Source organism: Zootermopsis nevadensis, unplaced genomic scaffold, assembly GCF_977971745.1.
Source record: "Zootermopsis nevadensis isolate Lab colony 2312 unplaced genomic scaffold, Znev_1.0 Znev_ptg000010l, whole genome shotgun sequence".
Taxonomy (NCBI): Eukaryota; Metazoa; Arthropoda; class Insecta; order Blattodea; family Termopsidae; genus Zootermopsis; species Zootermopsis nevadensis.
This window is the reverse complement of record NW_028259142.1, coordinates 8,664,628-8,676,835: the sequence shown is the minus strand read 5'-3', so window position 1 is coordinate 8,676,835 and position 12,208 is coordinate 8,664,628. Positions and strand designations below refer to the sequence as shown.

The 12,208-nt window shown below is 39.0% G+C and overlaps 1 pseudogene across 1 annotated transcript; it reads right to left on the bottom strand.

Moving 5' to 3' along the window:
* Positions 1 to 9,179: 9,179 nt before the first annotated feature.
* Positions 9,180 to 10,748, bottom strand: LOC147874219 (fatty acyl-CoA reductase 1 pseudogene; annotated as a pseudogene). Its single transcript, XR_015534418.1, has 3 exons — positions 10,660 to 10,748; positions 9,692 to 10,040; positions 9,180 to 9,329 (listed from the first exon to the last, which is right to left on the bottom strand). The product of XR_015534418.1 is annotated as a fatty acyl-CoA reductase 1 pseudogene (transcript).
* Between the last annotated feature and the right edge of the window lie 1,460 nt (positions 10,749 to 12,208).

Genomic DNA, 12,208 nt, shown 5'->3' with positions numbered 1-12,208 from the left:
CAGAGTGTGAGGATTAATAATGAATTGTTCGAAAGTGTGACAAAATTTAAGTACTTGGAGACGACACTCAAAAGTCAGAAAAATATTCATGACCAAATTAAAAGCATATTAATTTCAGAAAAGGCATGATATCATTCAGTAAGAAATAATTTGTACTCCCGTCTTACATGAAAATGAAAAATGTCAAATAACACAAAAGTGGAAATTTGACAGTTGTGTTGTATTGTTGTGAAATCTGATCTCTCACTTTGAGAGAGGAACATACGAGGCGCGTCCCAAAAGTAAGTTTCCCACTCGTCCCACAGCTAGAAAACCTTATATTGCGCGAAGCGACTGTGCGTACGTGATAGAGCAATGACGTAGCATGGCGCATGCACTAACGGCACATCCCGCGTTCTCACAGTAGCATCGTTGCAGCTGTTGAAGATGGAGGTTCTTATTCCAACTCCCGCCGACTGTGAAGTGCGGTCAGTGATAACGCTAGGCCGCACACGGCTCGACGGACAGCAAGTCTCCTGCAGGAGTTCAGCTGGGAGGTGTTTAATCATCCACCCTACAGCCCGGACCTCGCTCCCAGTGATTTCCATCTTTTCCTACACCTCAAGAAATTCCTGTCCGGTCAGCGTCAGCATTTTGAGAATGACAGAGAGGCGGAGATGGTTGTCACACAGTGGTTCCAATCCCAGGCGGCAGACTTGTACGACACAGGTATTCAAAAGTTGGTTTCACGGTATGACAAATGTCTCAATTCCGGTGGCGAATATGTTAAAAAATAGCTGGACACTTTCTGTATCTGTTGCAATAAATATTTCCATGAAATTGTGTTTTGTTTCTGTAAACGGTCCCAGGGAAACTTACTTTGTAGACCAGCCTCGTAGATTGAGAGTGTTTGAGAACAGAGTGTTGAGAAAGATATTTGGACCCAAAATGGAGGCAGACTGATCACGTAGAAAAGTGCATAACGATGAGCTTCACGGCCTGCACTCCTCACCTGATAGTGTTACGGTGAAAGAATGGAGAAGGATGAATTGGGCAGGACATGCGGCATGCATGGGTAAGGGGAGAGGGTTTTAGAAGGTATTGGTTGGGAAGTGACCGCTGGGAAGACCTAAGCGTAAGTGGGAAGTTAACGTTAGATGGATTATAGGGAGATAAATATGGAGAGTACTGCTAGCTCAGGGCAGAGTCAGAAGGAGGGTTTTTATGAACGCGATGATGAACCTTTCCGTCTCATAAAGAACGTGGGCTATTCTTTGAAGGGCGAGTATAAAATAGACTTTTCAAAGGCTACGCTGCACCGTGGAGTGAGTGTGATCAAATGCCAGTACGAGCATGTCATAAACACTAATATCAAATAGTTCATGTGACTATCTATAGATGGTAGCACGTATACTTTAAATGAGCATGGGTAACAGCGTCGTGGCTGAGCATCGTCCTCCCATGTCATGAATTTGAGAATCCATAACGTCTGTATCATCTGTTATAGGACGTTTTGTGGTACGAATTTGGACCAGCCTTTGATGACCAGAGCTTCATTACAAAGTTTATCGGAAACCTTTCGTCTGTTCTGGAGTAAAGTTATGGCAGAAAGTTTTAGTTACTCTGACCACAGACAGATTGCAACACGACCTCGGCTGACGCGACAGATATAGACAGCAACTGGTATTTAGTCGGCGGCAAGTCCGGGTAGTGGAAAACGAAGTGAGAAAAGGACTAGGAAAAAGTGTCCCACTGCTGCGAAATCTGGGGGGGATTCATTAACATTTTTAGAGAGGAAGCTCGTCGGATTGCTTTGTTCCTTCGTTCACCCTGGTGATTGTATTGTTCCCAGGGGGCGAAATCAATGGGGGCTAGCCAACCGACTCGTCAGATAGTTATGAAAGGATCATATGTTGCGACAGATTTGGATTTATCACAAGCGGTAAGTATGACGATTCTTATTGGTTGTGACGTCATGTAGACTCGTAGGTAGATTTAATCGTTTCGGAAAAACATTCTGCCTCCACCTTCAGCCTTGAAGATGGAGACAGTATTTTTTTCGAATCGTTGGTATTTACCTTCGCATCTACACGGCGTCACTTCTCAGGTCCCATTCTGTGCCTTTCGCTCGATAAAAGGTAAAGAACGCCAAATAAAACCACTAACAGTTGGCTTGCTGGCCATGCGGAGAATACCTATACAAATCGCACGTCACCTTATGCTTGTCAGACTTGTATTTCTTGCCCCAAACATAGATGCATCCCGTACTGAGGCATCCAAATTTCGATCGGCAATCTTTATTTGTTTTATTTTAAGTGGCTCCAGTGGCGGGATGCTGTATTTCCTTTCACCTGAAATTCACAGCATGAAAGACAACAAACTGTAAGTTGATATGAGAGTGTACACGGAACAAATGTATTTTATAAAAGTCCCCCTTACCCTCCAAGTGCATACCAAAGTATTAGGACCTCTGGCGAGAGCGACGCCTTTTATTTCATCCTAGTGCTTTGATACTTTTACTGCTTATTGCCGCCATCCGGAGAAACTACTTTCACATCCTTCCAGTTGACATAATCCGGAAGGCCAATATACAGAATGTCCTAATAAGATGTATATGCGTTATAATACGAAATATTATTAAACTTGTGTGTACACATACTTTTGAGACACTCTGTATTCTATGTTTCACAGCAGCAGAAACACTCACCAGCGTTCACTATCAACATTCTTTGTATCACGATCTCGATCAGGGGTCGGCAAACATTTTTCTAAAGGACCAAATAGTAGATATTTTAGGCTCTGCGGGCCAAGAGGCAAACTCGAGGATATTTGAATAGGTAAGCCTACTTATGTAACAAGAAAAAACAAGTTTTAACAAATTTATTGAACAAAATGTAACGTAATAATGTTAAGTAGACATCGATTGTTTGAAATACAGCTCTACTAATGAGAAGAATGGAATTGCCTGTTATGAGATAACATTTCACCAAACTGAGGTTTAAATTCAATACTCCCTATCATCAAAATTGACTGTAAATGGTGACCTGTATTGAGATTTTACATATTTCATCTTTTTAAATGTCTTTTCACACAGGTAGGTGCTGCCAAATACAGATAAAATTCCCCGAGCATATGATCTTAATTGACCGTATTCATCGCTTGGAAGAAATTTACAGAATTCTATTAGATTTTTCTCTTGAAATTTGCTTTTTAACATATGATCACACTGCAGAGTAATCACTTCCAATTGAAGGTTAAGTGGAAGCTTCTCAATTGTACAGTCAAATGGATTTTGAAATATGGAAATGTCTTCTTCACTTGCATCAGATACGAAAAACGCTGCTGGAACTGTAGTTTGAGTTCAAAAAATATATCCGCTGCACATTTGTGCGGGAATGGAGATTTCATTTCTTTTAATTTTTGACAGCATGGGAAATGCACAAAGCAGTTTGAAATTTCAAAGAATTTAGATTGTAAAATCCGTTCTTAGCTCGCGAGCCGTACAAAAAGAGGCGGCGGGCCGTAGTTTGCCGAACACTGATCTAGATTCATTAATTGATATTGCAATAGTGACCTCTGAAGATTCAACACTGTTAATAACAAAAGCGTCATGCTACGCGAAGCACCCGTCTCCTATCCTCATATACAGTGTGTCCACAAAGTCCCTTCGGGGTTTTGAAAAATTGTGGCGCCCAAACAAATTTAGCTAGCCACATGCGGTTTGCGGCAGATTACAGCGAAACTCTGGAAGTCTTTTTTTCCGCCAACAGATGGTATAAGCGGCAATCTTTATGATTCTCAGCCAGTTGTTTATGAAATGGCGATTGTGCAGGAAAGCTCGCGTTGTGTGATATGGCTTTTTGAGACAACATCAGTCACCCAGACTCAACGAAATTACCGCACACAGTTCAATGAGCAACCTCAGAGTGAAACTGCAATAAGAAACTGGCAACGACGTTTCCTAGAAACTGTTAGCCTCCATGATCGCAAGAGAAGTGGCAGACCGGGTGTAAGCGATAAATGTGTGGAAAGAATCCGTGATTCGTTTGTACGAAGCCGTACAAGATCCACACGGCGCGCTTAGCGTGAATTGTTACTCCCACGTTCAACGGTACACAAAGTGCTACATAAGAGGTTGAGGTTATATGCATACAAGGTTCAGTTAGTGCAATAGTTGAAACCTGGTGATGGCATAGCACGTCAACACTTCGCAGAAGAAATGCTCGACCGCATTGACCTTGATGTGGACTTCTTGAAAAAAATCATGTTCACAGACGAGGCAACATTTCTTGTCTCGACTAAAGTTCACAGGCATAATGTTCGCATATAGGGCATTGAAAATCCACATTTTGTTAGGGAGCACATACGCGATAGTCCGAAAAAGAACGTGTGGTGTGGTGTAATGTATGACCAGGTTATTGGACCCTTCTTTTTTCAAGAGCAGACGATCAACATGAACACCTTCCTGGACATGCTGGAACTGTACGCAGTACCGCAAATTGAGCACTTACAACCACATATCATTCTGAAACAAGTTGGTGTTCCACCTCATTGGGGTCTGTAGGTACGCGCGTACCTAGACAGGACATTTCCAGGAAGATGGATCGGCAGAGGCGGTCCAATGCCTTGGCGTCCACGTTCACCAGACTTAACACCACTGGATTAGTTCCTGTGGGATTATGTCAAGAGCAATGTGTTCCGAACACCAGTTAACGGACTTGATGACCTGAAGACCGTTATCAAGAATGCGATCTCGGCTATTCCAGCGGACATGTTCCACAGAATATGGCAAGAGCTCGAATATCATCTGGAAGTTCTACTGGGGTCAGTAAAAAACTTCCAAAGTTTCACTGTAATCTGCCCCAAACCGCATGTAGCTCGCTCAATTTGTTTGCGCGCCTCAATTTTTCAAATCCCCAAAGGGACTTTGTGGACACACTGAACAATCTCCGTTATCAGACTACGTTAATATTATGTTCCGTGTCCTCAATCGTGTAAGTACAGCAGACCTTCGAGCACCGCGGTGGATACGTACCTCTAAAGCTACGCATGCCATCAATCCGCGTAAGACGAACTCAATAAAGTATGGTATTAATGAGGATACGGATATGTTCAATGTGTTCATTAATGATTTGTGTAATGTTATTAAATTTTCGAATTACCTGCTTTTTAAGGATTACATAAAAAAATTTCGGGCTCTTAAAGTCTCCTCACGATTGTTCTTTACCTCAAAAGGATATTGACTCCTTATGTGGCTGGTGCGCATCCAACCACAGGAAGCGTAATGTTAGTAAAACTAATGTTATTTCATTTACTAGGAACACCAACACGTTTTGTTTTGAGTACCAGCTTTCTGGATCCCGCATTAATCGTACGGTTACTATTAAAGTTTTGGGAATCATCCTTGATTCTAAACTGCATTTTCACCACCATGTTAACTTTGTATCTTCTCAAGTTTTGAAGTTATTGGGTCTTATTCGTGCCATAACGTTTTTTTTTCAACCTCGGACAGTCTTTATATGTTATATTTTAGCCTAATAAGATCTAAGCTTGAATATGAATCAGTTGCATGGAATTCTTTAACTTCTGCTGACACTTGTAAGCTTGAACGCATACAGAGCAAGTTCTTATTCTTGTGTTTCAATCGTTCTTGTTCCTCATTCCTATTATCATTAAGCCAATGCCTTAGAACACCTACATTTTCACACTCTTGGCACTAGGAGGAGTCACCTAGACGCCCTGTTTCTTATTAACGTATATGGCGGATATAAATTTTGTCCCTCCTTAATCGAGACTGTTGGTGTACGTGTCCCATTTGGTAATTTTAGATATTTTACTGTTGGCCCAGCATGCAAAGGTTGTCCATCTGCTTGATGCGCATCAGATGCGAATATTCCGTGCAATGATTTTTACATCTTTAATAACCATGCGCTTCCTCTTAAGCATATCCTAATGTAGATGGCATTGTTTCATCTATAAATAATATTGTTCTATTGCTTTGTTTTAATTATTAACCTGTCTGTTTGCTAGGAATTTACTGCATTACGGAAACCTCACTTAATGACTCTATATTAAGTTATAATATTTTCCTGAATCATATTTCGTGTTTCGTGTCGATAGAGATTACTTAAGCTCCGATAAAGAAAACGGGGAGGCGGAGTGCTGACTGCAGTCTCAAAGTCTTTCCGTGGCGTTAAACGAAGGTATGATCTGGAAACGATGGAAGAGTGTGTGTGTGTTGAAATTCCTGTTAGAGACAACCATGGTCTTCTTATCGGGAATCATTACTTCGCTCCGGATTGTGATACAAATGTAATTGAAAATTATCTACACTCTTTAAAAGTAAATCTAAAGTCGCAACTCTATCGGGTGGTCATGTTAGGAGATTTTAATGTCCCCATTTAAGATTGCCTAAACGGCATCCCTTATTCTAATTCTTACTACTGTAATAAAATTGAAGGAAATTCTCTTTACGCCACCTCGTGCTTTATTTGCCTAAATCAGCACAACAACTGCGTTCCTAAAAATGCTCTGCTCGACCTTGTCTTTACAAACATCAGTGATCTCAGCGTTTCTCTTTCTACTCACTCGCTGATCCCTCATGACCACTATCATTCGCCTTTTTCCTTAATGTTAAACTAATTCTTGACTGTCAATATACTCCGATTATACCTCGACACAATTACTGTAAAGGAGACTATTTATTACTTTACCATACCTTAGAAAACTCGGAATGGTCTTGCGTTCTTAATGAAAACTGTTGATGCTGCTGCTAATAATCTCACGGTTACTATGTCGAAGGTTATCAACCTAGGTATTCCCTTTGTAAAACACAAAATTTATACCTATCTTTTGTTTTTCCAAAACTCTTGTCTATTACATTAGAAAGAAAAATGCGTTACTAAGAAATCTAAAAGTCTAAGTTGATAATCATTATAGCGTTTTTAATATTATCGTAAACTTGTTAAAATTACTATTATATCAGATAGATTGGTTTGGTTAAATGCAATTGAAGATAATTTGAGAACACAACCAAAGTAATATTGGAAATATATTTTCAAATTCAAAAAGAAAGATCAGTTGATTACACAAATTAAAGCTAGAGAGAGATTTGTCACGGAACAGCAGTCTATCTCAGAGACCTTGCAGATAGCGTTCGTTCTGTTTTTAATTGCTCTTACGACAGGTTCTGACTTTTCATATTCTGATATTTTGGATATTCCACGTAACCCTGCTGATGATGATGTTACGCGGGCAATTAGTCGTCTCCGTTCGTCGAAATGCGTCGGACCCGATGAAATCCCGACTTTCACTATATAAGGTTATTCTGAGATATTAACTCCTCTCTTACGCCACATATTTAACCTTAGTTTACTTAGTGGGAATTTTCCTTTATCATGGAAGCAAGCGGCTGTAGTGCCTATTTTTAAGAAAGGCAACAGCGCCATAGTTTCTAACTACAGGCCTATTTCGATTTTAAATAATTTTTCCAAAATTTTTTAAAGTATTGTTCACGATCATATTTCATTTTATTTGAAATTCAAATTACACCTCGGTCAGCATGGTTTTCGTTAAAAAAACCTACGGTAACTAATTTAGTTACCTACCTTAATGATGTTCAGCTCAGCTGTCTGCTCGTTCACAGGGACAGAGCGACTATGTGTACTTTGATCTTAGGCAGGCCTTTAATTCAGTCCCGCATTCTATTCTTTTGAAAAAGCTTAATAATTTTGGACTATCTTCTCCTTATGTCAAGTGGTTCCAAATTTATTTATCATCTAGATCTGCCTTTGTTCTTATTTTAGGAGAGCCTTTGACAAAATTAATTATTCTAAATTTCTCTTATTTGCTGATGACTTGAAATTATATCGTTATATTAAATCTGTGGGAAAATGCAAATCTCTTTAAGGAGATCCTGAATTCGTACATCAGTGTTGTGATGATAACAATATGCAAATTAACATAGAGAAAAACAAAACTATATCCATCACAAGTAAAACCAACAGTATCTATTTTAATGATATTGTTAGTGACTTTTTAATAATGCGTACTAATTATATAAATGATCTTGGTGTTTTGTTAGATAATAAACTATATTTCAACTGTCATGTAAATTGTGTTCATTCTCAGTTACTAAGGGCGATAGGGCTTATTCGTTTTATTACTTATAATTTTTCCTCTTTAGACAGCCTTGTTGTTTTATATAATGCTTTAATTAGGTCAAAGCTTGAGTATGCCTCGATCGCATGGAATAATCTTACACTAACAGATTCTCATAAATTATGAAATATTCAAAGAAAATTTGCCAGTTTGTGCAATTACCGATTTCTTCAGTATAATTTCCCACGCAAATACGAATTAATTTTATCTTCTTTAAATTTTAGTACACTTTATTCTAGACGACGATATCTCGATGCGTCATTTCTTGTTAATTTCTTTAAGGGCAAAATAAATTGCAATTCCATTATGGACGCTGTTGTTTACGTGTGCCGACGAGGCAAATAAGAGAATTTTCTACTTTTGTTGTGAGGAGTGCGCTAAGACATAGTTTTTTAGCCAGGTGCGTTATCGCTTCAAATGATATATGTAAGTCTTTGGGCGTATTTATCATTAACATTGTCTCCCATGAGGGCAAGTTCTCGATAAGGGAAATGATCTAGATAGGTTGTCTTGATAGATGATCTAGCTTAGTTATCTGTTTTTTTTAATTTCTTTAACGTTTTACATTTATATTAGTGTTCCTTAGGTGGATTATTTGCTTTTATGTATATTTCTTCATATATTTTTCTTTGTGTATAATATTGATTCTATTTTGGGCTTGCCTGTACTTGACTGTTATATTTAATACTTTACATGTATAAGTTTAGTTAATCTGTTTGTGTAATATTTTTCATTATAATTGTATGTATTATCAGTGTTTGCCTGTTATTGACTCCTTGCTGTTGGAAGACAAATAAATGAATTGAATCATTATTAATATATGATTATTGTATTTACTTTCTTATCTTTGTGCTGTATCTGTAATTGGTCGTCTGGCTGTTGATGCAGCACTCTAATAAAAAGAATTGAATTTAAATGAAATATATTAAAGTAAGTTCATTTCACCACTGCAACAAACTTGCCTCACATCACTATTTACCTATTTGAAATTCTTATAGAGAAAATTCTAAAGTCAGGACAGAAACGACTCGTCACCTTACTCACTTGGGAGTAATGGTGGTCAAAGTATTGTCGTCGAGGATTTCGATTAACTGAACAATCTTCTCGCCAGTGATAGGCGGGTCGTAGAACTCCTTGTCGATGGATGTGCGTTGGCAGTGACTGAACGCGGTTGATACATGAACCACCACCTACAGGAAGAATGCAATTCATGTGAGAAAGAAAATTTGTTTCAAATAATCTTCACAGAGCCATCCCGAAACAACATATTCTCACAAAAATATATGAGGTTTCGTTGCATAATTTGTTCTGCACTTTACCATCGGTAGCTTATGTTTCCAGGTGCGTCTTTAACACTTCTTCCTTCCCCATATTTCTAAAGTAATTTTTCTGCTGTATAAGACTTTCTAAGACTTATTCAAACGTGAAGATCAAAAACGGTACCGAGTACAATTGCTATGCACATTTAGAGAAGCCTAATAACGCTTTTTACAGACAATCTCGAAGACAGACAGATGTAGTGATTTAGGTAAAGAAAACTTATTGCACTGACCTTGATGTTCGAACAGTCTTGACATAACAGTAGAACCTCTCGAGTGCCAACCACGTTGATTGCTGTGGCGATTTGCAGCTTCTCGTCGAATCGAACAGTGGCTGCCATGCGGAACACAATGTGCACATGCTCCACAATGCTCTCTCTGTCGGCAGGACTCAAACCCAGACCCGGCTTTGAGCAGTCGCCTTCCACAGTAAGGACTTTCTCTCTGAAGTCAGGCTGTTCTTCTTTCAACTTTTTGAACAGCTGCAATAATTCTGAGATGCTTTTCTCGTTTACAAAGAAGTGCAAAGTGTTTTTGGAAGCGATTAGATTTAAGGGATTTATAGTCAGGTGTAGGTTTAATCTGAGCGTCCAACAAATTGCATAACAGTTCAACGAAGCGAGCTTAAGCATCACCATCATATCGAGTAGCGGAACTCAAGTTCAACGTCACTGCCGCCACTGCACATAACTTGTGTGTTATTCCTTCTCTCGCTTTTTTTCCGGAAAAAATGCCACGTACGAGACGGTCGATGCAACAACGCGTGTTCACGTGCAAAGTGGCCATCCAAGGAAATATGCGAAAACATACCGACGTATATTTTGATATGTTGCAGTTCCACGCGCAATGGCTACACATACAATTGCAAAAATTAAGACAGGCGAGACTTGCTGGATAAAAGCTTAGTAATTAAATCGAAAGAGAAAATGCATGACATTGGAGCTGAGAGCAACCAAACGCGCTCAAAAACTCCAAAGTGTTACGAAGCAAATCGTTTAATGAAGGCAAATTAACTTGCTTCTATGCACAGAACACACCTGTGAATTGGCGCCAGTCTTTCTGAAGCAACTTGTGTTTTTGTTGGTACTAAAAGCGTTGAACAATTCGTTCCTAATCAAAAATTTCCTGCATCCTGACTCCCACGTCTTTGCCTTTCTTTCTTCGGACAAGCAGATAGATGCTGCTGAGATGTGGGCATGACCGGGGCAATTTCTGCACCAGAACTTTGTCCACGAAGTCAGTTCCACCCGTGATCAGAACATTTTCCCCCTGGTAGAACTCATGTACCATAGTGCCTCTGTCCACTGACAAGTGCATCTCTGAAGTAATGAACGCAAGTAAGACACGAATTCAGAACTTCGTAACATTTCTTAAGCGATATTTCTTCGGAGAGACATAGTCTTCGGAAATTCCATAAAACGGAAAACTTCAATCAGGATACTGATCTGAATCTGAAATTTCACGTACACAGAAACGTCTTTGTTTCTAGCTCACTCTTTATCACATATTTTCTGGCGATTTTCGTACGGAAGCAATTTGAGGTGATCAACGTCATTTCCCTCTAGTTTTGTTCGAATTGCTTTCGGGGTGTTAGTGCTTGTCCGTGACGTTTCCGTGTTATCTTATCCCCTCCCCAAAATTAGTAGTATTTATCGCAATGAGCTAAAAACGTTTCACGATTAGACTGTATTATCGCTCTCCATAGAAGCAATAATATCATTTTATTATGTTACGTGGTGTGCCCTGTAGAAAAATACGCTTTCTTTATGTTTCAAATAGGTTGGAATTATTTGAAGAAGAAATGAAATTCCAATATCGATTATTCATGAGAAGAAACATTTCCATACATATGTACCCACCTTTTATAAAAAGAATAGAGTGAATTTAAAATTCTTTATACCTCTTTTTTTTAACTGGCCGCAAAAATAGTTACTTGATGGAATAGGTAAGTATTATACGAAGCAACGCTTAAATTTTCTTATCGTTGTATTCTTTGCTTAAATTGTTCAGTTAATACATAAAATGTCCGAGAATTCTGTCATGTGTAACACAACGTGTACATTGTATAGCCCGTGAATCACACTTACCACTTGCCACTACGTATTAAAGAAATTTCTGCACTTGTAGCTGAACCACGTACTTTGGCCGTCAGCTGAGAACAAACGACGAAGTCCGAAATAATCTTGCTTATATTCAATTTTCTTGTCGCTGAATGAGGGCACTGAATTGTCACTTTTTGTAGTGCTTTGGAAAAGAAGTTATCCAATAATTTCTCCACGGCCACTGTTGTTTTTTTCTTACATTCTGTGTTTTTTCATGCTCACTAGTCGCCTTGTTACTTACTCTCTTAATGACAGTAAACTGAAATACATCGTGCTCATATTTCAGTGTTATGAGCTGGAAGAGTAGGGTAAATCCGGAAGAGATGCAGCGGCAGGAGTGTCATCGCATTCTTTAGTTCGGTGTTTTCCAGTGATCCTTGGCCGATATCAGTACATGTCCTTCTTCAGTGAGCCAAGAAAAATGTTGTGGGTGGACGCATTGAAAATCAGTGCTGTTTTGCAAGAGTTATAATTGATTTTATGCAGTGAATTTGTTAATTTTATGCTCAAAATTGTTTCTATTGTTCATATTATTAGTTCCATTCTAAGTAACTATGAAATCACGATACGTTAGAGGTTTCCAGCGTTATTGGTCTTGATTTCACACGATGTGGCCGCCATGTTGATCATTGGGTAAGGTAAGCAGGA